The 26,169-nt window shown below is 39.9% G+C and overlaps 1 protein-coding gene across 1 annotated transcript in view; it reads left to right on the top strand.

Annotated features, from left to right (window-relative positions):
- The window catches only part of LOC104107399 (defensin J1-2-like), a 142,191-nt gene that overhangs the window by 105,485 nt on the left and 10,537 nt on the right, over nucleotides 1–26,169 (top strand). The gene's annotated exons all lie outside the window — the stretch shown is intronic.

Raw genomic sequence — 26,169 nt, 5'->3', positions numbered from 1 at the left:
TTTATTCCTATTATGACTACGTATACTTCAGAGAGGTTGGCTCAGATTTATATTCAGGAGATAGTTCGGTTGCACGGTGTGCCAATTTCTATCATATCAGATAGAGGCCCTCAGTTTACTTCACATTTTTGGAGAGCAGTATAGAGTGAATTGGGGACCCGTGTAGAGCTTAGCACAGCCTTTCATCCGCAGATCAACGGGCAGTCAGAGTGGACAATTCAAATTTTGGAGGATATGCTCAGGGCATGTGTGATTGACTTTGGAGGCCAGTGGGATTATTTCTTGCCTTTGGTCGAGTTTGCTTATAATAACAGTTACCAATCCAATATCGAGATGGCTCCATTTGAGGCTTTATATGGTCGGCGATGTAGTTTGCCCATCAGATGATTTGAGCCTGGTGAGTCTAAGTTATATGGTACTGACTTGGTGAAGGATGCCTTGGAAAAGGTAAATTTGATTCAGGAGCGACTTCGTACAGCGCAGTTCAGACATAAGAGTTACGCGGATCAGAAAGCGCGTGATTTATCATTTATGATGGGTGAAAAAGTTCTCTTGAAGGTTTCGCCGATGAAGGGAATCATGAGATTTGGGAAAAAGGGCAAGTTGAGCCCAAGGTTTATAGGCCCATTTAAGGTGTTGAGACGAGTTGGAGAGGTTGCTTACGAGCTTGCCTTGCCTCCCGGTCTATCAGGAGTTTATCCGGGTTTCTATGTATCTATGCTCCGGAAGTATCATGCCGACCCGTCACATGTGTTAGACTTTAACATAATTCAGCTAGATAATAGCTTGGGTTATGAAGAGGAACCAATTGCCATTGTTGATAAACAGGTTCGCCAGTTGAGGTCCAAGAGGATTTCTACAGTAAAAGTCCAGTGGAGGGGCCAACAAGTCGAGGAAGCGACTTGGGAGGCCGAGGAAGGCATGCGGAGCACATATCCACACTTATTCAGCACTTCTGGTGCAATTTTAAAACTCGTTCGAGGACGGACATTTATTTAAGAGGTGGAGAATGTAATGACCCAACCGGTCATTTTGACTTTTAGAACCCCGTTCCCCTAAATAAAACTCCCCGTATGTGCTTTTATTAATTTATGAGTTACGAGGATGGTTGGTTCGGGATTTGGAAGTGTCCAGGTTGAAATCGGAACACTTGATTCCTTAAGTTGGCCTTAAAATGCTAAGTTTGACTTCAGTCAACATTTTGAGAAAATGACCCTGGAATCGGGATTTGACGGTTCCAATAGCTCTGTATGGTGATTTTGGACTTAGAAGCTTATTCGGAATTTTATTTGGAAGTCCGTAGTAAAATTAGGCTTGAAATGGCTAAAATAGGAATTTATGTTTGGAAATTTGACCAGGGAGTTGACTTTTTGATACCGGAGTCGGAATCTACTTCCGAAATTTTTATAGCTCCGTTATCTCATTTATGACTTATGTGCAAAATTTGAGGTCAATCGGACTTGATTTAATAGGTTTCGATATCGAATGTAGAAGTTGGAAATTTTAAATTTCATTAATCTTGAATTGGAGTATGATTCGTGGTTTTAGCATTGTTTCATGTGATTTGAGGTTTTGACTAAGTTCGTATGATATTTTAGGACTTGTTGGTATAATTGGTTGAGGTCTTGAGGGGCTCGGGTGAGTTTCGGACGTCTAACAGATCATTTTTGGCCTTTGGGGAATTTGTGATAGCTGCTGGTATTTTATTCTGATTTCCTTATACGCGACCGTGTAAGTCAGTCTACGATCGCGCAGGGTAATTTAGGCAGAGGTGACTTTATTCTACGCAATCGCGTGAATGGGGTTGCAACCGCATAGGCTTAATTGGGAAGCTGGAAATTTGTTCTATGCGATCGCGTGGGAACGTCCGCGATCACGTAGGTTTGAGCAAGCTATGCTATGTGAACGCGTGGCTAAGGCCGCGTTCGCGAAGAGGAACGAAGGGAAGAGTTGGTCTACAGGCGCTTAATCCTTCGCGATCGCGTGAGAAGGTTCGCGACCGTGTAGGTTTGCGGAGCCAGTCCTTCGCGATCGCATGAGACAATTTGCGATCGCGTAGAGTTAATTTTGGCAGTGCTGAAATTGTGCTTCGCGATCGCGTGAGGAAGTTCGCGATCGCGTCGAAGAAATCACTGGGCAGAGAGTTTAAGTTATGATTTTGAGCTTGGATTGAGGCGATGTTTGGGAGATTTTCAGAGAAAATAATGGGGTAAGTGTTCTTAACTCAATATTGATTAAATTACCTGAATCCATCACTGTTTTTATCACTTAATTGGTGAATTAAGTTGAAAAAGTTTAAAAACCCTCTTGGATAGATTTGAGGATTTGAGGGCCGAATTGTTATCGGAATTTAGTAATTTTAGTATGGATAGACTCGTAGTTGAATAGGCGTTCATATTTCGTAACTTTCGCCGGATTCCGAGACGTGGGCCCCACGGACGATTTTTGAGTTAATTTCGGATTTTTATTGAAAAATGTATTATTTGCTTATGAAATTGATTTCTATAAATTTTAGTGATTGTATCGAATTATTTTAGCTAGATTCAAGCCATACAGAGTTGGATAATCGAGGAAAAGGCATTCTAGTGGATTAAATTGGAGCAAGTTGAGGTAAGTCTCTTGTCTAATCTTGTGAGGGGGAATTTACCCCATAGGTAATTAAATTAATAATTGTTGATAATTGTGGGGGCTACGTACACACGAGGTGAAGAGAGTCTGTATATAGCTACTATTTATGCTAAATTCCGGATAGATTAGGACTGAAATCATGAATTATGTATGTAAATTGTATTCTTTATTTCAATAAATTATTTGAAATATATTGTGAATTGTTAAGGAAAGTTAGTAAAAGATGAAAATCTCATATACTTAATTTTCTGTTTAAATTAATTTATTGTTAAAAAAAATTGTTCATCCTCTCGAATTAATCCTATAATAAATATACTCTCCTTCCGGAGGTATATAAGAAAATGTCCTCCTTTCTTGTGGAGCGGGCCGAACGCCTCGGAAATATAGATGCATCTATAGATTGTGCTGCGCGTCCCTCGGCAGTGTACACGACACTCTGGATCGGGCCGTACGACCTCGGCAGAAATCGTGCCTAATAATAATAATAATTACACGATACCTTGATATTTTAAATTGCAGTTTGTGAATTTAATTAATAGATTGGAAATTGTTGCATTTGAATGAATTTAATTATTTCTGCTGGTTAAATAAAATTATTGTTAACTCTGTGAAACATGTTGATTTAGATATTCTATTTTTATTTTAATTATTATTATTGACCCTTAGTGAGTGTCAAAGTCGGTCATCTTGTCTCTACCTCTTCGAGATTAGGCTTGATACTTACTGGGTACACGTTGTTTACGTACTCATGCTACACTTGCTGCACTTTTTGTGCAGGATCTGAGATAGGCACTAGTGGAGGACCTATCATCGCACACCCACGTTATCGAGAGGCGTAGTGGTGAGCTGCTTTTCTGAGCCGTTCTGCAGCTACCAGTGCCTCTTCTTGTATTTGTATTCTGTCTATTTTATTTCAGACAATATATAAAGTTTTGTATAATCTACTATATGCCCATACACTTGTGACACCAGATCTTGGCACACACATTGGTAGAATTAAGATTTTCTTATTTTTCTTGGTTATTTTAATTTACTAATTTATTTCATAGTGTCTAAATTCCTGCAAGTAAGAAGAGTTTAATTACTCGGTTAATTTTTAAAGAATTTAATATGGATTTTAATTACTAGTTGGCTTGTCTAACTGTAGTATTGGGCGCCATCACGACCTATAGGTGAAATTGGGCCGTGACAATATTGTAGCGCAACTCCAATTTTTCTTTTTAAAAAAAAAAACAATTACGCTAATAGTTAATTCGGAAAAGGGCCAAATATACCCATTTACTTTCGAAAATGGTCTAAGAATACCCCTCGTTATACTATTGGGTTTTCTATACCCCTGCGGTCATACTTTGAGTTCAAATATACCCCTCATTTAAACGGAGGGATATGTGTTATCGTCCTGTTGGTCAATTTTAAATATCTCCTAATTAATTAAAAAAAATTATTACCCATACCCGAAAAATAATTTTCTAAAGCAATATTTTTTTTTTGTAAAAACTAGAAAAAACTGAATTTGTTTTTACTAAAAACTGAAAAAAACTGCTTTCAAAAAATCTGAAAAATATTTTCTAAAATAATATTTTTGTAAAAACTGAAAAGCAATTTTCTAAAGCAATGTTTTTGTAAAAACTGGAAAAAACTGAATGTTTTTTTACTAAAAACTGAAAAAATTTAAAATATTTTTTTCCAGTTTTTAGAAAAATATTGCTTTAAAAAAAACTGATAAATAATTTCTAAAGAATTGTTTTTATAAAAACTAAAAAAATTAAAAGCAATTTTCTAAAGCAATGTTTTTGTAAGAACTGAAAAAATAAATATTTTCTTTTTTTTTTAGTTTTTAGGTAAAAAAAAATTAGTTTTTCCAATTTTAATTGCTTTAGAAAATTGCTTTGCAGTTTATTTTCAGTTTTTACAAAAATATTGTTTTAGAAAATATTTTTTAGTTTTTTTAAAGCAGTTTTTTTGTAAAAACTGGGAAAATAATATTTTTGTTTTTTCAGCTTTTAGTAAAAAATATTTATTTTTTTCAGTTTTTACAAAAATAAAATTGCTTTTCGGGTATGGGTAATGCTTCTTTTTAATTAATTAGGAGATATTTAGAATTGAGCAACAAGACGATGACACGTGTCCCTCCGTTTAAATGAGGGGTATATTTGAACCCAACGTATGACTGCAGGGGTATAGATAACCCAATAGTATAACGAGGTGTATTCTTAGACCATTTTAGAAAGTACAGGGGTATATTTGGCCCTTCGCCGTAGTTAATTTAGCATGTGCAATCATATCAGTTACTTATGAATTACCATTATCAGTCACTATTGCTGCTATAATATTCAAGTTTTTCAGTTTAAACAAACATGAATCAGTGCACGTGAGTCAATTTGAATTTATATGAATCAGTGCATATGAGTCAATTTGGAATTCATTCCCTACTTTTCTTTCTTTAACAAATCGAGTAAGAATAAAATAATATATGGTACAACAACATACACATTAAAAATAAATTTCGTACAAATTTAATACAAATTTGATATATCTATAACAATGCACATACTAAAAATAAATTTTATACAATTAATTTTATATAGTTTATTTATAACTTATCTACAACTTTCACACATCATTCTTACCCAGTTAAATACAACTAAAATATCATACAATTTAAATATAATTTTCATACAAATTTCATACAATGTCTTTTGTATATATTTTGTATGTGGTGTGTTCTTTTTCGTCTCTGAAATTCCAATCAAAACGTCCTCGCTTAATACAATTTTGATGTATATATCAACAACTTTATGTAAAAAGATAGTATTTATAAATTAAATATAAATTTTATATAACGACTCATACATTATACAACTAATTTTCAACTTTCATACAATATTAAAAAAAATACAACTATAAATAAAATACAACCAAATACAACTTTTCTTTTTGGTAATTATCATATTTTATTACCAAAGCACGAAAGTTACAGCTCAAACAAAAATCACTAAGTCTGGACATCTTCCCAGGCCTTAGTATCACCAAAAAAACTCCCTATACTACCTACTGACTATCAGTCCATTTTGTATCAATTGTATGTGCTGCCAGTACTTCATCTTTTGCTCATGGATAGAAGTTTAACTCTTCAAGACTTCTTCTTATTCTTGGCATCATATAGCCCCTTCCCCATATCATTTGTATAATTTGCTTTATCATTATCCATACTTGACTTTGCTGAGCTCTGAAAATTATGTGATTTCGTTCCTGCCACACATAGTAGACACAACCCGCTAGAGCTATTCTATATATCTCAGCATTTGCTGATCTGCCTTTTGCATTACTGTATGCACATTCTACTTCTTGACACCACTTCATAGCTTGCCTATTGATACCCATCCATTGCAGTAGTTTCCTCCATATTGATGCTGCAAAAGTGCATTTGAAAAATAGGTGCTCAATGCTTTCCTCTTCTATATTGCACAGAGGATACAATGGCTCATTAGTCACCCCCCCCCCCCCCATCTTGCTAGTTTGTCTCTTGTATTCAGCTTGCCCAGGATAGCCAAATATAGAATGAAAGTCCATTTTGGCATTCCACCATTATTGCATACCAGTTTCCTCCAAGGCATCTTCTGTTGTTCACTTCTTAACTGCTTGTATATGCTATTGATGGTTATGTACTCCTTCTCAAATATCTCTGTCATGTTAACACCAGCATCTAACATGTATTGCTTTGCCTTCAATATCTTTTTCACCAGCCATGAAGCTTGCTTGGGCTCAATATGTCTTATATCTCTGCCTTTCCCATAGAAAATATGAATCCACTGTACCCATAACCTCTCCTTTTTTTGAGCTAAATTCCATAACAGTTTACATATGGAAGCCTTGTTCCACAATGCTATGTCTAGCAAGTTCCATCCCTCAGTAGCTTTTGGTTGACACAATTTGTCCCATGCAACTGAAGCTCTTTTTGACATATCAACACCCCCAGACCATAAGAGCTTTCTGCATATCGATTCTATGAGATGGATCACCTTCTTTGGGAAGACAAATATTTGGGACCAGTAAATTTGGATTGATAACATGACACTCTTGATCAATTGAAGTCGACCAGTATATGAAAGAAACTTTGCAGTCCATGATGTTATTCTGCCAATCATCCTATCTAACAATGGTTGGAACTGTATGATTGACATCCTTTTTGTGCTTAGTGGGACTCCTAGATATCTTATAGGCAGTTCTCCTTTTGAGAAACTAAGTTTATCCATAACAATATGTTGCACTGCTAAGCTCACACCACCAAAATATATAGAGCGCTTGCTCTTATTTTCTTTCAAACCTGACACCCTAGAGAACTCCATGAAACAGTTATAGAGCATTTGGATAGATACTTTATCTCCTATACAGAACAACAATAGATCATCAGCAAACCCCAATTGGATAATTTGTAATTTCTTACATCTTGGATGGTAATTGAGATCTGGCTGGTTCTTCAGTGTTCTTAGCAACCTGCTTAGGTAATCCATGGCTAAGACAAATAGGAATGGAGACAGTGGATCCCCCTGTCTTAGCCCTTTTCTTGCTGGGAAAGGACTTGTAGGCCTGCCATTTATCTGGATAGAATAAGACACAATAGTAAGACATTTCATAATCCATTGCACAAATCTGGTAGGAAAATTCATTGTCATCAGAATCTGCTTCAGAAAACATCATTCTAATGAATCATAAGCTTTTTGCATGTCTAGTTTAATCATACATCTTGGAGTTATCCCCTTCCTCCAATATCCCTTCACTAATTCATGGCTTAGTATAATGTTATCAGAGATAATCCTTCCTGGCACAAAGGCAGCCTGACTTACATCAATAAGGCTATCCATAACCATTTGCATCCTTGTAGTGAGCACCTTTGATATTACCTTATACAACACAGTACAATAAGAGATTGGTTTGTACTCTTTAATTGAACTTGGATTTTTAACCTTTGGGATAAAAGTCACAACAGTGCAGTTGATTGGCTTATATATCTCCTCAGTGGCAAAGAAATATTTTGTTACATTAATCACATCTTCCCATATAATCGACCATGCTTTCTTAAAGAAAAAAATATTGAAACCATCACATCCTGGGGCTTTATTTTCGTCTATGTTCTTCATTGCAATGCAAAGTTCCTCTGTGGTGATTGGCTCTATTAGCTTCAATTGTTGTTCTCTTGTCAGCATTGGACCATTTCTCATTATTTCTCGATTAATCATAGGCATTTGTTCAGCAGCATTCCCCAGTAGTTCTTTATAAAATCCCACTACTTCCTCCTTCACCTCTTGTTCATTTTGCAGCAGCTTGCCATCTTGATTCATAAGAGATTTGATACTATTCATAGAAGTTCTATTCTTCAGACATGCATAGAAGTATGCACTATTTGAATTCCCAAGCTTTAACTATTGTGTTCTTGATTTTTGCCTCATAATACTTTTCTCTATCACTCCCCATTTTTCTAATTTACCTCTCAGCTCCTTCTCAGTATCAAACAGAGATGTTTGGTGATCTGGATCCTGCATTTTCTCTTGTGTCTCTTGTAGTTGCCTTCTAATTATTTGGACTTTCTCTCTAACCCCTTTGAACTCCTCAGTATGCAACTTCTTCAATTCATATTTTACCAGTTTAAGTTTCTATCACACTTTCTCCATTCCTTGCCACTTATTAGATGTACTCCATGCCTTCTCCACCACTTTTAAGAACTCTGGATTTTCAGCTACATAATTATAGAATCTGTATGGCTTTGGACCCCCCTGTCCTGTTTCATCAAAATGAATACTCAGAGGAGTGTGATTAGATATGAAAGGATCCATCACTATCACTTCCATTTGTTTCATTGTAGTCATCCATTATGTATTGACTATGGATCTATGTATTTGCTCCACATATGGTTGTTTGTTCATGTGTATTTCCTCCCTATATATTTTAGTTCATTCATGTTATTGTTCAACATGAAATCCCTAAAGTCCCTTATTTCCACTTCTTGCACTGGGTTGTCACGTTTCGTGTCTTCAACTCCCAATATTGCATTATAGTCTCCCATTGCAATCCATGCCCCATCAGTTCCATTATGAATCCCTTCTAGTTCATGCTATAAGATTTTCCTATCTTCAATAGTATGTAAGCCATATACTGCTGTAAAGTAGAACTGTATACTGCCTGCACCAATAGTCACCTTTCCATGTATCAGTTGATTGCTCTTCCACATTTTACTAAATTGAATGATGTTAGGATCCCATATTACCCATATCCTTCCTTTGCCATTTCCATCATAGTTGGTAGCCCAACTCCAACCTGCTGCAATCTTCTTCATTATCTGCTTTCCTTTTACTTCAGTAACTTTATACTCTACTATAGCCATTAGGCTTATTTTATTTGTAATAATAAATCTACTTAACTCATTTTGCTTGAAACTCTTATTGAGGCCTCTAATATTCCAAGCTACTATTTTCATATCTGAGTAAACAGAGTTTGCACTACCTCAGTGTTCCCATTCCTACTACATTGACCTCTCTTAACTGGTCTTACTTGATCTGATTGCTGCTGGTGCTCATTCTGCTTGTTGAGGACAGTAACGCCATTTGTTATGCTCATACTTCCATCATCAATTACATGTGTTATTTTTGCTGTTGATTTTCCTTTAACTTCCTGCCATCCTTCATTGCTATATGTTTCTGCTTGCTTTCCCTCTTTAGTGTTTGCTTTCTCTATATCTTTCTCTTTTCCCTACATTTGACATGTTGCCCCTTTGACTTGCCACACTTTCTTCTGCATATTGATCCTCACAGTTTTTGAATTTTCCTACTGCCTTATCTCTTTATAGCAATGCGCAATCATCAAACATGTTTCACAGTATTCTGGTTTCCACATATAATCCACCCTTTGACTAAATTTCCTTCCATTTGGGTCCTGCACCTTGACAGCTACAGGAAGTGGCACTGTTACATCTATTTCTACAAGTATTCGAGCATATGATATCCTTTCCATTTTAGATGTACACTCATCTACGTACAAAGGTGCCCCTAGCCCACTCCCAATCCTACTCAGAGAATCAGCACTCCAGCAATTCAATGGGAGATTTGGCAAAGTGACCCACAGTGGAATAGTTTTAAATTTTCATCCTTGAAATTAAAGTCAAGTGCCCCGCCTTTTGTGATTATAGGTTTATTGCCAATAGTATGAGGTCTAGAATACAGAATCGCATCTCTATCATCCATATTAGTGAATTTTATAACAAAATATCCTTCATTATGGTAGAATATCATAGGTTTTGACAAAAAATTCCATTGGCTAGCAACAAACCTTTCCAGAGCTCTGATCGTAGGTGTGGTTCCTACTACATATACTATTATAGCATTCCTCCATTTCTCTGTTTCCTTCTCCACCTCATTTTTCAATAATTCCACTATAGTTTCCTCATTTTGCATTATTGGAGCCACAAAGCTGAGATTCATGCCTCTCAATCCGAAACGGTTATTACCCACTAGATTTGCCCATGTCTTATTCTCAGGTCCCTTCACCTGTGGTTCCTCCAGTACCTTCTGTATTTCTGTCACCTTGTCATTTTCTTGTGCCTTGTGGTCCTTCTGTGGAAGTTCACCACTTACATGTGCTGAAACCACTGATTGAGGAGTTCTTTTGTTCTGATTACTGCTCGTTTGCATAATTCCAGTGATAATTGCACCGGAGAGTGGTGTATTAGATCCACTCCTCCGATTTGGCAAGGTTGGCCAGTCTGATTCCTCTTCGTTTCCTTCGCCCTCCTTGCATGCATCTGTTACACCAATCCTTTTGGCTATAGCCTCAATGGACATTGCCGTCTTGTTATTTTGATTCTTCGCCGACCTTCCTCTGGCCATTTTCAATGGTTGAGCACGGTAAATTCACTATCGTTCTCTAGAGAGAGAAAGTAGAGAGAAGCGAGAGCTGTTTAGGTGGCGCCTAACACTACAGCTAGGCAAGCCAACTAATAAGTCAATCGTATATTGGTTAAACTTTTATTCCAAGAAAATAATAAAATACCAACTTCTACCAATGTGTGTTCCAAGACCCGGTGTCACAAGTGCATGAGCATCTAGTAGATTATACAAAACTCCAAATACTGTCTGAAATAAAATAGACAGAATATAAATATCAGAAGAGACACTGGTAGCTGCAGAACGGCTCAGAAAGGCAGCTCACCACTATGCCTTGGGATGACGTAGGTATGTGATGATAGGTCCTCCACTAGTACCTGTCTCAGATCCTGCACAAAAAGTACAGCAAGTGTAGTATGAGTACGTAAACAACGTGTACCCAGTAAGTATCAAGCCTAATCTCGAAGTGGTAGAGACGAGATGGCCGACCTTGACACTCACTATGGGTCAATAATAATTGAAATAAAATTAGAATATTTAAATCAGCATGATTTACAGGATTTACAATAATTTATTTAATCAGCGGAAATAATTAAATTCCTTCAAATGTAACAATTCTCAATATATTAATTAAATTCCTTCAATTCAAATAAATTCCAATTTATCAATTAAATCTCATTTACAGGAGTAACAATTAATTCCTAAACAAGCAAGAATAATAATTCATTAACTTCCAAGGATTTTCCAATTTATTAATTAGCTTCGCAAGATGAAATAAATTATTAAAGTATCGTGTAATTATTATTATTAAGCACGATTTCTGCCGAGGACGTACGGCCCGATCCAGAGTGTCGTGTACACTGCCGAGGGATGTACGGCGCGATCCATAGATGCATCTATCCTGTCGAGGCGTTCGGCTCGATCCACAAGAAAGGAGGACATTTTCTTATGTGCCTTCGGAAGGAGAGTATATTTATTATAAGATGAATTTGGGAGGAGAACAATTTCTTTTAATAATTAATTAATTTAAACAAAAATTAAGCATATGAAAATTTTATATTTTTCTACTTTTCATAACAATTCACAATATATACATCAATTATTTTAATTAATAAAGAATACAATTCATACAAATAATTCATGCTTTGAGTCTAAACTACCCGGACTTTAGCATTTATAATAGCTACGTACGGACTCTCGTCACCTCGTGTGTACGTAGCCCCCGCAATTAGTAACAATTATTCAATTTTAATCACCTATGAGGTAATTTCCCCCTCACAAGATTAGACAAGAGACTTACCTCGTCTTGCTCCAATTTAATCCACAATTTTGCCTTTTTTACGATTATCCAACTCCGTCTATCTCGAATCTAGCCAAAATAATTCGATACAATCACTAAATATTGTAGAAATCAATTCTATAAGAAAATACTACATTTTAAAGAAAAGATCTCGAAATTAATTAAAAATTCGCCCGCGGGGCCCACATCTCGGAATCCGGCGAAAGTTATGAAATCCGACAACCCATTCAATTACGAGTCCAACCATACCAGTTTCACTCAAATCTGACTCCGAATCGATACCGAAATCTCAAAATTTCGTTTCTATGAGATTTCTAAACATTTCCAAATTTCAATCTCAAAACACTAATTAAATTGTGAAAATAATGATATACTTGTATATGTAGACCAAATCCGAGTTAGAATCACTTACCCCAATATTTTTCCCTTGAAAATCTGCCAAAAGTCGTCTCTGCTCAAGCTCAAGTTCGTCAAAAATGGCAAATGGGACGAATGCCCTCTTTTTATAAAACTGCCCAGCAGCCTTCGGAACTGATCCTCGATCGCGGCTTCGATCACATGCTCGAGCCTGGACCTCGGTCATGGCCTCGATCAGGGCATCGAGGTTGGGCCTTCGATCATAGCCTCAATCATGGCATCGAGCTTGAGCCTTCGATTGTGACCCTCGATCTTGGGTCTCGATCCTGGCCCTCGAGCCTTGCCTTCGATCATGGCCCTCGAGCTGGACCTTCGATCATGGCCCTCGAGTTGGACCTTCGATCATGGCTTCGATACACTAGCTCGAGCCCGTACCTCATCAACCCTGGGCTCGATACCTGGGCTCGATATCTGGCTCGATATCTGGGCTCGATCACAGCCCAGACTGTCCAACAGAAGAGAAAAAATTGCAGCAGCTTTTTAACTCAAATTTTTGATCCGTTAACCATCCGAAACTCACCCGAGGCCCTCGGAACCTCAACCAAATATACCAGAGAGTCCTAAAACATCATACTAACTTAGTCGAACCTCTAAATCACATCAAACAACGATAAAACCATGAATCATACCCCAATTCAAGCTTAATGAAACTAAGAGTTTTCAACTTCTACATTCAATGTCGGAACCTATCAAATCAACTCCGATTGACCTCAAATTTTATACACAAGTCATAAATTATATAACATAGCTATAAAAATTTTCGGAACTGGATTCCGACTCCGGTATCAAAAAGTCAACTCATCGGTCAAACTTCCAAACTTAAATTCTTATTTTTAGCCATTTCATGCCTAATTTAACTACGGACTTCCAAATAAAATTCCAAACACGCTCCTAAGTCCAAAATCACCATACGGAGCTGTTGGAATCATCAAAATTCTATTCCGGGGTCATTTTCTAAAAATGTTGACCGAAGTCAAACTTAGCACTTTAAGGCCAACTTAAGGAACCAAATATTCCGGTTTCACCCCAAACACTTCCAAATCCCGAACCAACTATCCCCGCAAGTCATAAATCATTACAAGCACCTACGGGAAGTTTTATTTTAGGGAACGGGGTTCTAAAAGTTAAAATGACCGGTTGGGTCATTACAAAACATCTTCAAAATTTATTGATTGACAATTTCAATTCGAACAATCGAGCCAACAACAACAGCCCAGTATAATTCCACTAGTGGGGTCTAGGGAGGGTAGTGTATACGCAGACCTTAGCCCTACCCTGGGGTAGAGAGGCTGTTTCCGATAGACCCTCGGCTCTCTCCCTCCAAAAACTCCCCACCTTGCTCTTGGGGTGACTCGAACTCACAACCTCTTGGTTGGAAGTGGAGGGTGCTCACCAGTAGAGCAATTCACTCTTGTCAAACAATCAAGCCAAATAATTAATATCCATCTACTGCTAACCCTCCATCGGAACACCACCAACAAAATAAAAAGGCTAGAAAAGCTCCTAACTCAAGTCATGGAAAAATTAATCCCTTTCTTCGCCATTATTAGAGAAAATTATGAGCTTTAGAAGAAAAAAAATCTTGTAGAATCGGTGTAGAAAGATGGTTGATTTCAATGAGAGAAAGAGGAAAATCTTTTAGAAAGAACTGTGATTGTGGTTTGTATGAATAAGAAAGGTATTGTGAGTGTTTATAGGGATTTAATAAATTAAAAGGTTACAATCAAGGGATACTTATTTAAAATTAATTTGTATATAATTAATAAATTGTATATGACCATGTAATTAAGTTAAAACTTGATTAAGGGGAGTAAATAAATTTCATATGGAGTATAGATAGGTAAAAATCTCTACATTTTATTCATCTAGATGAATGCAATTTCTTTCTAAATTGTTCAATTCTTTTGATCAACAAATCAATTTTTCAAGAAGGGTTGAATGTTTTGAGTAGTAAGAAGATGAATTGAATTTTTTTGAAAAAAGGGGAGCTTCTTTCACTTTTAGCCCGCGCCAGAAACTATTTATATTGGGTAACCGAAAAAGTGTATAAAATTTGTATAATTTTGTATATATACAAAAAAATAATATTTTTTGGATATTATTTTGAGAGCGACTATACAATGTCATTTTTCCAAAAAAAACAAAAGGAATGTCCCAATATATTGATAGCCCGCACATTTTTGTGTATTGGGCTGAACTTGACAATCACAAATGTAAAGGTCCAATCACGGGATTTGGCCCAAGTCTAACAAAGTTTATATTAAAACTTTACTTCAACACAAACAAGAATAATGTGTTCTAGGATTGCATTGAGCATTCTAATTTCTTCAAAGTAACAGCACTGAAGGCATGACTTGGACATTTAAAGTCAGGAGAGCATTGCCGGCAGAAGCGACGAGAACACTGATGCAAACCTACAAGATTTTCACATTGACATAAATTAATATATTTTTCAAAATAAATACTAATTTGGGTTAAAAGTTACTTCAAGAAACATACTTTAGAATATGTTTGTTGGGATTCAATTTACACACCCGGTATTGTCAAGACCCAAAATTCTAACCTGTCGTGATGGCGCCTATCGTGGTACTAGGCAAGTCGACATTTAAAATATTCCAACACTTTTAATAGAAAACAAATTTAAACAGTTAAAACAATAAAAGCTTTCATAAACGGGATAGAAATCCAAAATACAACGAGAAAATTCCCAACATCGGGGTGTCACTGAGTACATGAGCATCTATACATCACAAGCCCGAAAAATACTGTCTATGATAATCTGAAACTAAATACAATAAGTTGAAAGATAGGGGAGGAGATACAAGGTCTGCGAAGCGTCAGGCAGCTACCTTGAATCTCCAAAATATCAACTGCGCGAAGAATCAACACCCACTGTATCCGAAAATACCTGGATCTGCACACGAAGTGCAGGGTGTAGCATGAGTACAACAAACTCAGTAAGTAACAAAACTAAATAATGAATTGAAAGTAGTAACGAGCTTCACAGTTATAGTTCGATTACAGTGATTTTAACATAAGAAGGTAGGCATGCTTTCAAGTTCCACAACATAAGGGCATTTCATATCAAGTTCAACTGAAAGAGAGTGTAATTTCTTTCAGAGATTTCAAGACAGTGATACATGGCAGCTAAGTGCAACCACAATGAAATCAAATGAATCCTCGCAAGGCAACAGTCACTCTATCACGACCCAAAATTTCCCACCGACGGGACCGTGATAGCGCCTAACATTTCACTTGCTAGGCAAGCCAACGTTAGAGAATCATTAAACCAATTCCTTATTCCCATTCAGTAATTAACAATAATTAATTAAGATAAAATATAATAAGTGCGAAATATCATAAAACTGTATTAATCACTGCCACCCGGATCTGGAGTCACAATTCACAAGCATTCTAGAATTTACTACAAGTAATAGTCTGAAAGAAATACAACTGTCTGAATGAAAGAAAACAGTAGGGCATAAAAGATAGACGGGGACTGCAAGGTCTGTGAACGCCGACAGATCTACCTTGAGTCTCCGGACAGCTGACTAATAACAAAATCTCGATCAACCTGAGCCAGTATCAAAATCTGCACAGAAAATGCAGAGTGCAGCATCAGTACAACCGATCCCATGTACCAGTAAGTGTCGAGCCTAACCTCGATGAAGTAGTGACGAGGCTAAGGCAAGGCACCTACAAATCAACTTGTACAATTTAACAGTGTATATACAAATAACAAAAATTAAGAACTAAACAGGAATTGTCAGGAGGGGAACATACTGAGGGGAATACAAGATAAAGAACTACAACGGAATGATCACCGGAGCAGTCAATATACCATGAATCAACAGGAATAATGAATACAGTAAGGAAAAATGCACGGCATCGCCCTTCGTGCTTTTACTCTCCATCTCACCATAAAATTAATAGAAATGGCACGGCATCACCCTTCGTGCATTAACTCTCATATCATGGTACGACATCACCCTTCGTGCATTAACACTCACAATATGGCACGACATCATCCTTCGTGCATTAACACTCACAATATGGCACGGCATCACCCTTCGTGCATTAACACTCACAATATTTCACGGCATCACCCTTCGTGCATTAACACTCACAATATGGCACGACATCACCCTTCGTACATTAACACTATCCCTTACCATAATGCAATGCATAAATAACAACATGGAGATAGAATAACAAGTACAAACCTTACTTCAACATTTGGTTCCATAATATCAATCTTAACTTTGAAATAAAAACTCAATTATCACTAGAAAATCCGTAAACATGATAAGAACGATAAATTGAACAACACTAGTATAACACGTAGCAATTTGGCATAGGAATGAGACAATATAAGAAAAACAGAGAAACATGGAAAATAGGTAACTTGGCGGCGCATAAGTACTCGTCACCTCACATATACGCCGCTCACATGGATTTCACTTAGCAAGTAATCTAAGGTTCCTAATTCCATCAAGTCAGGGTTAGACACAACACTTACCTCGCTCCGAATGCCATTTAATTCTCAATCACAGCTTTTCCTTTGGGATTCACTTCCAAACCACTCGTATCTATTCAAAAATGACTTAATAATATCAAATACTGCTAAAGGAATCAATTATATTGCATAAATTAAATTTCCCAAATTTTCCTCCAAAAAGTCAAAAAATCGACTCCGGGCCCGCTTGGTCAAAACGCGAGGTTCGGACCAAAATCCATTTACCTATTCACCCCCGAGCCCTAATATATAACTGGTTTTGGAATCCGACCTCAAATTGAGGTCTAAATCTCCAAATTTCCGAAATTCCTAGTTTCTACCCTAACCCTAATTTTACCATGAAAACTCTAGATTTTAGGTTGATAATTCAAGAAATGTAATTGGTAATTGAAAGAAAATGGTTTAGAATCACTTACCAACACTTTGGGGAAGAAAATGACTCTTGAAAATCGCCTCTACCCATTTGGTTCCTGAAATATGTTGAAGAAATGGCTTAAACCCGTGTTTGATTCTGTTTTATGCACTGGGCGACAGTGTGCATCGCGTTCTCTAGGCCACTGTCACGTTCGCGAAGGGTACTGGCTGCCAAGCCTTCGTGTTCGCGAGATCCTACTCGCGTTTGCAATGGTTACTCCTCACTGGCCTTCACGTTCGCGAGGCATTGCTCGCGTTCGCGATGAAGGAACGACCAACCCTCCCCCAGGTGTGCCTAACAATACTCGTTCGTGAGGAGCTGGTCGTATTCGCGAAGGGTAACGCCCCCATCGCTTCGCGTTTGTGAAGAAGAAAACTTCAGCTGCCCAGTTTACTCTTCGCGTTCGCGAGAGTACCTTTGCGAACGCGAAGAAGGACATGCCAGAACACCTGCTGCAGCAAAATACCAGATTTTCAAAGTCCAAAACATCTCGTGGTCTATCTGAAACTCACCCGAGCCCTCAGGGCTCCAAACCAAACATGCACACAAGTCTAAAAATATCATACGAACTTGCTCGCGCGATCAAATCGCCAAAATAACACCTAGAACTACGAATTTAGCACCAAATCAAATAAAATTCTCAAGAACACTTTAAAATTTCTATTTTCTCAACTGGACGTCCGAATCACGTCAAATCAACTCTGTTTCTCACCAAATTTCACAGACATGTCTTAAATATCATAATAAACCTGTATCGGGCTCCGGAACCAAAATACGGACCTCATACTAACAATTCCAAATATCAATCAATTCTTAAAAAAAAGTAATTTCCAAACTTTTAATTTTTATCAAAAATTCATAACTCTAGCTAGGGACCTCCGAATTCGATTCCGGGCATACGCCCAGGTCCCATAATTCGATACGGACCTACCAGGACCGTCAAAGCATGGATCCGGGCCCGTTTACCAAAAATATTGACCGAAGTCAACTAAAATTAACTTTTAAGGCAAAAAATTTTATTTTCATTAGTTTTCAACATAAAAGCTTTCCGGAAACCTGCCGGACTGTGCACGCAAATCGAGGAGGGTAAATGAGATTTTTAAGGCTTAAGAGCGCAGATTCGAGTTCTAAAACATAAGATGACCTTTTGGGTCATCACACACTCAGCCCTCCCATCCACTCAGCACTTGGCACTCGCACTCAATAGATACCTTTGCTCAATAGGGGTGTGGGCAAACTCCAGAGGGTCTCCTTCAGCCCAAGCGCTATAATCCGTACGGACAACTCACGTGCTATAGTATAATATCTGGATTAGTACTGACAACTCACGTTCTGCACAGACAACTCACGTGGTATAGTATGATAACTCACAATCAGGCCCTCGACCTCACTCAGTCATCAATCTTTCTAGTCTCTCGGGCTCTCAGTAATCATGAAAATCAACTCCAACAGAAATGATATAATGTATCAACAAGGAACAATAGAGACTGAGATATAATAAATAAGTAAGACTGTGACTTAGTACAAAATAACAATTTAGCAGTTAATTCAACATTTACACGGCCTTTATGGTCCCTATAGTGCCAACACATCGTCAAAACATGATTTCTAATATGATTTGTGGTTCAATTTCTCTGCTACATAGAGAATGTATAGATAACAATAGATTAAGCAACTACACGGTTCCACGGAATTTGACCAAGTCGCAATTCCCACGGTTCATGCCTACAAGCTCGTCACCTAGTATGTGCGTTACCTCAAACCAAATGTATGACACGTAATACGAGGTTTCATACCCTGAGAATCAAATTTAGAACTGTTACTTACCTCAATCCGAGCAACTCTCTACTCCAATACACCATTGCCTCGCGAAACGGCCTCTGAATGCCTCAAATATGGCCATGAACAATGTGATATAATCAATACGGGCTAAAGGAACCAACTCCATAAGAAAATTCTAAGCTATTGATCAAACCCCCAGGCCTACGTCTCGAAATTTGATAGAAGTCCCGAAACCCAAAAGTCCACTCAACCAAGAGTCTAACCATACCAAATTTATCAAAATCTGACACGAAATTGTCACTCAAATCCCCAAATCAAACTCTCCAAATCCCTAGCCTCAAACTCCCAGTTTACACCTTAAATACACACCAACTAGGTGGAAATATTAATGAAGAAGAAATATTATAACATATGAGCACAAGGGACTTACCTTAAGAATCCCCTTGAAAACCCTTTAAAAATCGCCTAAACCGTGCTTGAAAATTTTGAAATGAAGCCAAAATCGTTAACCCTTGTATTTAACTTTCTGTCCAGTCTTTCCGCTTCTGCGAACACTTAATCGCATCTGCGGTGTCGCAGAAGCGACCAAAATTCCATTTTTGCGGTGAACCACTGGAGATGGGCCTCCGTTTTTGGGGTTCTGGCCTCGCATCTGTGCAACCGCACGTGCGGAACTCCTCATCGCACATGCGCGCCCTCTGCTTCTGTGCCCTACACGCCGCATCTATGACCACGCAGGTGCGGAAATAACCTCGCACCTGCGACCTCTTCTCACTTCCTCCCTAGCTGCTTCTGTGGCTCCCTTCTCACTTCTGCAAGATTGCACCTGCGATCCCCACTCCGCAGGTGCGATTACACTAGAAGCTGGTGAGCTTCAGCATTCCCTCAAACTTCAAGTCGATCCGATAACCATCCGAAATAACCCCGAAGCCCCCGGGACCTTAACCAAATATACCAACGGGTCCTAAAATATGATACAAACTTAGGCGGGCCCTGAAATCACCCTGAACAACATCAAAAACACGAATCACACATAGGTTCAAGACTAATGAACTTTGAACTTTCAATTTCTACAAACGATGTCGAAACCTATCAAATCACGTCTGGTTGACCCCAAATTTTGCACACAAGTTACATTTGACATTACGGACTTACTCCAACTTCCGAAATCGGAATCCGACCCCGATATCAAAAAGTCCACTCCCGGTCAAACTTTCCAAAAATTCCGACTTTCGCCATTTCAAGCCTAATTCCACTACGGACCTCCAAATCACAATTCGGACATGCTCCTAAGTCGAAAATCACCTAACGGAGCTAACGAAACCATGAAAACTCCATTGCGAATTTGTTTACTTAAAGATCAACATTCGGTCAATCATTTTAACCTAAGCTTTCAACCTTGAGACTAAGTGTCTCATTTCATTCTGAAATCTCACTGGACCCGAACCGACTACCCCGATAATTCACACAACAGTTATAAAGTACAAAATGAGAAGTAAATAGGGGGAATGGGGCTATAACTCTCAAAATGACCTGCCGGGTCGCTACATCCTCCCCCTCTTAAACAAACGTTTGTCCTCGAACGGGTCTAGAAACATACCTGAAGTCTGAAATAGGTGTGGATATCTGCTTTGCATCTCCCGCTCGATTTTCCAAGTAGCCTCCTCAATTGGCTGACCTCTCCACTGCACCTTCACTGAAGCTATGTCCTTTGACCTCAACTTTCGAATATGCCATTCTAAAATGGCGACCGGCTCCACATCATAAGTCAAATCACCGTCCAACTGAACTGTGCTGAAATCCAAAACATAAGACAGATCGCCGACATACTTCCGGGTCATAGAAACATAAAATATTGGATGCACACTCGACAAACTAGGTGGCAAGTCAAGCTTGTAAGCCACCTCCCTGATCCTCTGAAGTACCTCAAACATCCCAATATACCGAGGGCTCAACTTGCCCTTCTTCCCGAACCTCATAACACCCTTCATGGGTAACGCCTTGAGCAGTGCCTTCTCCCCAACCATGTAAGCAACATCACAGACCTTCCTGTCGGTATAACTCTGTTGTCTAGACTGCGCCGTGTGAAGCCGCTCCTGAATCATCTTAACCTTGTCCAAGGCATCCTGGACCAAGTCAGTACCCAATAGCCTAGTCTCACCAGGCTCAAACCAACCCACCAGAGATCTACATCGTCTCTCATACAAAGCCTCAAACTGAGCCATATGAATGCTCGACTGGTAGCTGTTGTTGTAGGCAAACTCCGCGAGTGGAATAAACTGATCCCAAGAACCCCCAAAATCAATGACACAATGTGTAGCATATCCTCCAATATCTAAATAGTGCGCTCGGACTGTCTATCCGTCTGAGGGTGAAACGTTATGCTCAACTCAACCTGGGTACCCAACTCTCACTGCACGGCTCTCCAAAACTACGATGGGAACTGCATGCCCCGATCTGAAATGATGGACACTGACACGCCATGGAGGCGAACAATCTCTCGGATGTAAATCTCGGCCAACCGCTCCAAAGAATAAGTAGTCCTAACTGGAATGAAGTGCGCAGACTTGGTCAGCCGATCCACAATCACCTAAATAGCATCGAACTTCCCCGAAGTCCGTGGGAGTCCAAGTATAAAATCCATGGTGATCCGCTCCCATTTCGACTTTGGAATCTCTAACCTCAGAAGCAATCCGCCTGGTCTCTGATGCTCATACTTCACCTGCTGACAATTGAGGCACCAAGCTACAAACCCTACTATATCCTTCTTCATTCTCCTCCACCAATAATGTTGCCTCAAGTCTTGATATATCTTCGCGGCACCCGGATGAATGGAATACCGCGAATTATGGGCCTCCTTAAGAATCAACTCTTGTAGCCCATCTACATTAGGCACACAAATCCGGCCATGCATCCTCAATACTCCATCATCCCCAATAGTAACATATCTGGCATCACCGTGCTGAACCGTGTCCTTAAGGACCAGCAAATGAGGGTTATCATACTGGCGCTCTCTGATGCTATCATATAAAGAAGACCGAGAAACCACACAAGCTAGAACCCGACTAGGCTCCAAAATATCTAATCTCACGAACTGGTTGGCCAAGGCTTGAACATCAACTGCAAGAGGTTTCTCACCATCAGGAATGAATGCAAGGCTACCCATACTCACTGTCTTTCTACTCAAGGCATCAACCGCCACATTGGCCTTCCCGGGATGATATAGAATGGTGATATCATAGTCATTTAGTAGCTCCAACCATCTCCGCTGCCTCAAATTTAGATCCTTCTGTTTGAACAAATGTTGGAGACTCCGATGATCTGTAAACACCTCACAAGACACACTGTAGATAAAATGCCTCCAAATCTTCAATACATGAACAATGGCAGCTAACTCCAAATCATGGACAGTGTAGTTCTTCTTATGAGGCTTCAACTGACACGAAGCATAAGCAATCATTGTACCTTCCTGCATCAAGACACACCCAATACCAATCCGAGAAGCATCACAATATACTGTATAAGAACCAGAAGCTGAAGGTAGAACTAACATTGGAGTTGTGGTCAAGGCAGTCTTGAGCTTCTGAAATCTCTCCTTACACTCATCCGACCATCTGAAAACAGCACCCTTCTGGGTTAATTTGGTCAAAGGCGATGCAATAGACGATAAACTTTCCACGAAGCGATGATAGTAACCCGCCAAGCCGAGAAAGCTCCGAATCTCCGTAGCTGAGGACGGTCTGGGCCAACTCTGAACCGCATCTATCTTCCCCGGATCAACCTGAATCCCCTCACTGGACACCACGTGCCCCAAGAAAGCCACTGAGCTAACCCAAAACTCACATTTGGAGAACTTATCATAAAGCTTCTCCTCCCTCAACCGCTGCAACACAATCCTCAAATGCTAGGCCTCCACATAGTACCATCCTTCTTTTTCACAAACAGAACCGGTGCACCCCAAGGCGACACACTAGGCCTTATAAACCCCTTATTAAGGAATTCATGAAGTTGCTCCTTCAGATCCTTCAACTCAGCCGGTGCCATACATTAAGATAGAAAAGAAATGGGCTGAGTTCCTGCCACCAAGTCAATACCAAAGTCAATATCCCTGTCGTGTGACATGCCCAACAGGTCTACAGGAAACACATCTGGAAAATCTCGCACCACCGGAACAGAATCAATAGAAAGAGCATCAGTACCCACACCCCTCACATAGGCCAAGTAATATAAGCAACCCTTCCCAATCATCCGTTGGGCCTTCCAATATGAAATCACTCTGCTGGGGATATAGTCTAGAGAACCTCTCCACTCAACCCTTGGCAACCCGGAATTGCTAACGTCACGGTCTTAGCGTGACAATCCAGAACAGCATGGCATGGAGACAGCCAATCCATACCCAAGATCACATCGAAGTCCACCATACTAAGCAATAAGAGATCAACTCTAGTCTCCAATCCCCCAATAGTCACTACACACGACTAATATACACGGTCCATAACAATAGTATCACCCACTAGCGTAGATACACTAACAGATAAAACTAAGAATTCACGGGGCATAACCAGATAATGAGAAAAATATGATGATACATACGAATAAATGGAACCATGGTCAAATAATGCAGAGGCATCCCTGTGGCATACTAAGATAATACCTATGGTCATTGCATTGGAGGCAACAACATCTGGTCTGGCAGGGATAGCATAGAATTGGGCCTGACCGCCACCTGATCGGCCTTCCCCTTTACGGTGACCCCTAGTAGACTGCGCCCCACCCCAAGCTAGCTGAGTGGGTGGTGTAACTGCTGGTGCTGGTGCCATTGGCCGAGGCCTCTACTACGGAGCTCAAAAACCTAGGGCAATCTCTATTGATATGACCAAAATCTCCGCACTCGAAATAACCCCTCCTCTAACGGAACTACTGCTCCTGATAACCCGAGGAACTGCCTGTAGAAGCCTAAGTGGGAGAGGCATGGTGAGAACTCTGCGCTGGTAGTGCACTGAATGAAGACTAGCCTGAGTGATCATTGTAAGAACCGCGGCTAGTTGATGTACCACGATGAGCTGGACGAGTTGTCTGAGCAGGCCTATAAGGACGACCCCTGCTGGGGTAGGACTGCCCCCAGAAGGTACCCCACCGAAACCACCCAAACTTCGAGGCCTTTTGGCCTCCCTCTTACCACGCTCCTGGCTGCGGACCATCTCTATCTATAGAGCAATGTCAACCACCTAATCAAAAGTGGCACCAGATACCCTCTCCCTAGTCAAAAGCAATCATAGCTGATACGTGAGTCCATCAATGAACCTCATGATCCTCTCCCTATCATTGGGAACCAACCAAACTGCATGGCAAGATAACTCAGAAAACCTCATCTCGTACTGGGTCATAGACATGCCATCCTGCCAAAGCTGCTCGAACTGCCTACGCAGCTCCTCCCTGGCGAGACTACGGCACGAACTTCTCCAAGAAGAGAACGGAGAACTCCTGCCAAGTAAGTGGTGCTGCACCGACCGGACTGCGCCTCTCATAAGACTCCCACCATCGGAAGGCAACCCTAGAAAACTAAAAAGTAGTGAACGAGACCCCACCGGTCTCCAGAATACCTGTAGTACGAAGCATCCACTGGCACTTATCCAAGAGGCCCTAGGCATCCTCCAACTCAGCACCGCTAAATGATGGAGGCCGAAGCCTCCCAAATCTCTCAAATCTCCTATGCTCATCATCGGCCATAACTGGGACCACCGGGGCCTGAGCAGCTACAACCGTCTAGGTGGGTAGTACCTTTGGTGTCTGAAGTCACGGCATCGCCTACTCTGGAGTACGGGCAGCGGGGGTTTGAGTACCTCCCCCAGCCTGAGAATTGGCTGGTGTGGCCTGAGCCGAAACCACCTGAGCAAGACCAGTGCAAACTGTCAATATCTGGGCCAACGCCTCCTGAAAGCCTGGAATCACATTGGTCGCAGCTGGTGTCTGAGCTGGCCCTACTGGATCAACTACATGTGGAACCTGCTCCTGAGCTGGAGCAACTGGTGATCTGCAGGTGCTACTGTACGAGCTGCACCTCTGCCCCTACCGCGACCTCAGCCTCTCGTGGCCCTAGCTGGTGGTACTGGTGGTTGTCCATTATCCTCACCATCTGTGAGAGAATAGAATATAGAAGTTTAGTTACCGAAAACAACAAATCTGCAAGACAAGAATACAAGAATGTGAAATTTTCTAAGGGTTCGGCAGCTTCTCGAAGATAAGTACAGATGTCTCCGCACCGATCCGCACGACTCTACTAAACCTGCTCATGACTCATGAAACCTATGTAACCTAGGCTCTGATACCAACTTGTCACGACCTAAAATCCTAACATTTCGTGATGGTGCCTATCGTGGTACTAGGCAAGACAACATTTAAAATATTCCAACAGTTTTAACAGAAAATGAATTTAAATAGTTTAAACAATAAAAGATTTCATAAACGGGATAGAAACCCAAAATACAATGCGGAAATTCCCAACATCGGGATGTCACTGAGTACATGAGCATATATAGACCACAACCCTGGAAAATAGTGTCTGTGATAATCTAAAACTAAATACAATAAGTGGAAAGATAGGGAAGGAGATGCAAGGTCTGCGAAGCACCGGGCAGCTACCTTGAATCTCCAAAAGATCAACTGCGTGAAGAATCAACACCCACTATATCCGGGAATACCTGGATCTGCACACGAAGTGTAGGGTGTAGCGTGAGTACAACCAACTCAGTAAGTAACAAGACTAAATAAAGAACTTAAAGTAGTGACGAGCTTCACAGTTATAGTTCAGTTACAGTGATTTTAACATAAGAAGGTAGGCATGCTTTCAAGGTCGACAATTAAGGTCAAACCAGTAATTTCATATCAAGTTCAACTAAAACAGAGTGTAATTTCTTTTAGAGATTTCAAGACAGTGATACATGGCAGCTAAGTGCAACCATAATGAAATCAAATGCATCCTCTTAGGGCCACAGTCACTCAGCCCTCCCATCTACTCAGCACTCGGCACTCGCTCTCAATAGGTACATGCGCTCACTGGAGTGTGTGCAGACTACGGAGAGGCTCCTTCAGCCCAAGCGCTATAATCCGTACGGACAACTCACGTGCTGAACAGATAACTCACGTGCTATAGTATAATATCTGGATCCACACGGACAACTCACATGTTATAGTATGATAACTCACAATCAGGCCCTCTAACTCACTTAGTCAT

Source organism: Nicotiana tomentosiformis, chromosome 4, assembly GCF_000390325.3.
Source record: "Nicotiana tomentosiformis chromosome 4, ASM39032v3, whole genome shotgun sequence".
Classification (NCBI taxonomy): Eukaryota; Viridiplantae; Streptophyta; class Magnoliopsida; order Solanales; family Solanaceae; genus Nicotiana; species Nicotiana tomentosiformis.
Note: the sequence above shows the minus strand (reverse complement) of the source record. Positions and strands in the feature narration are given on the sequence as shown.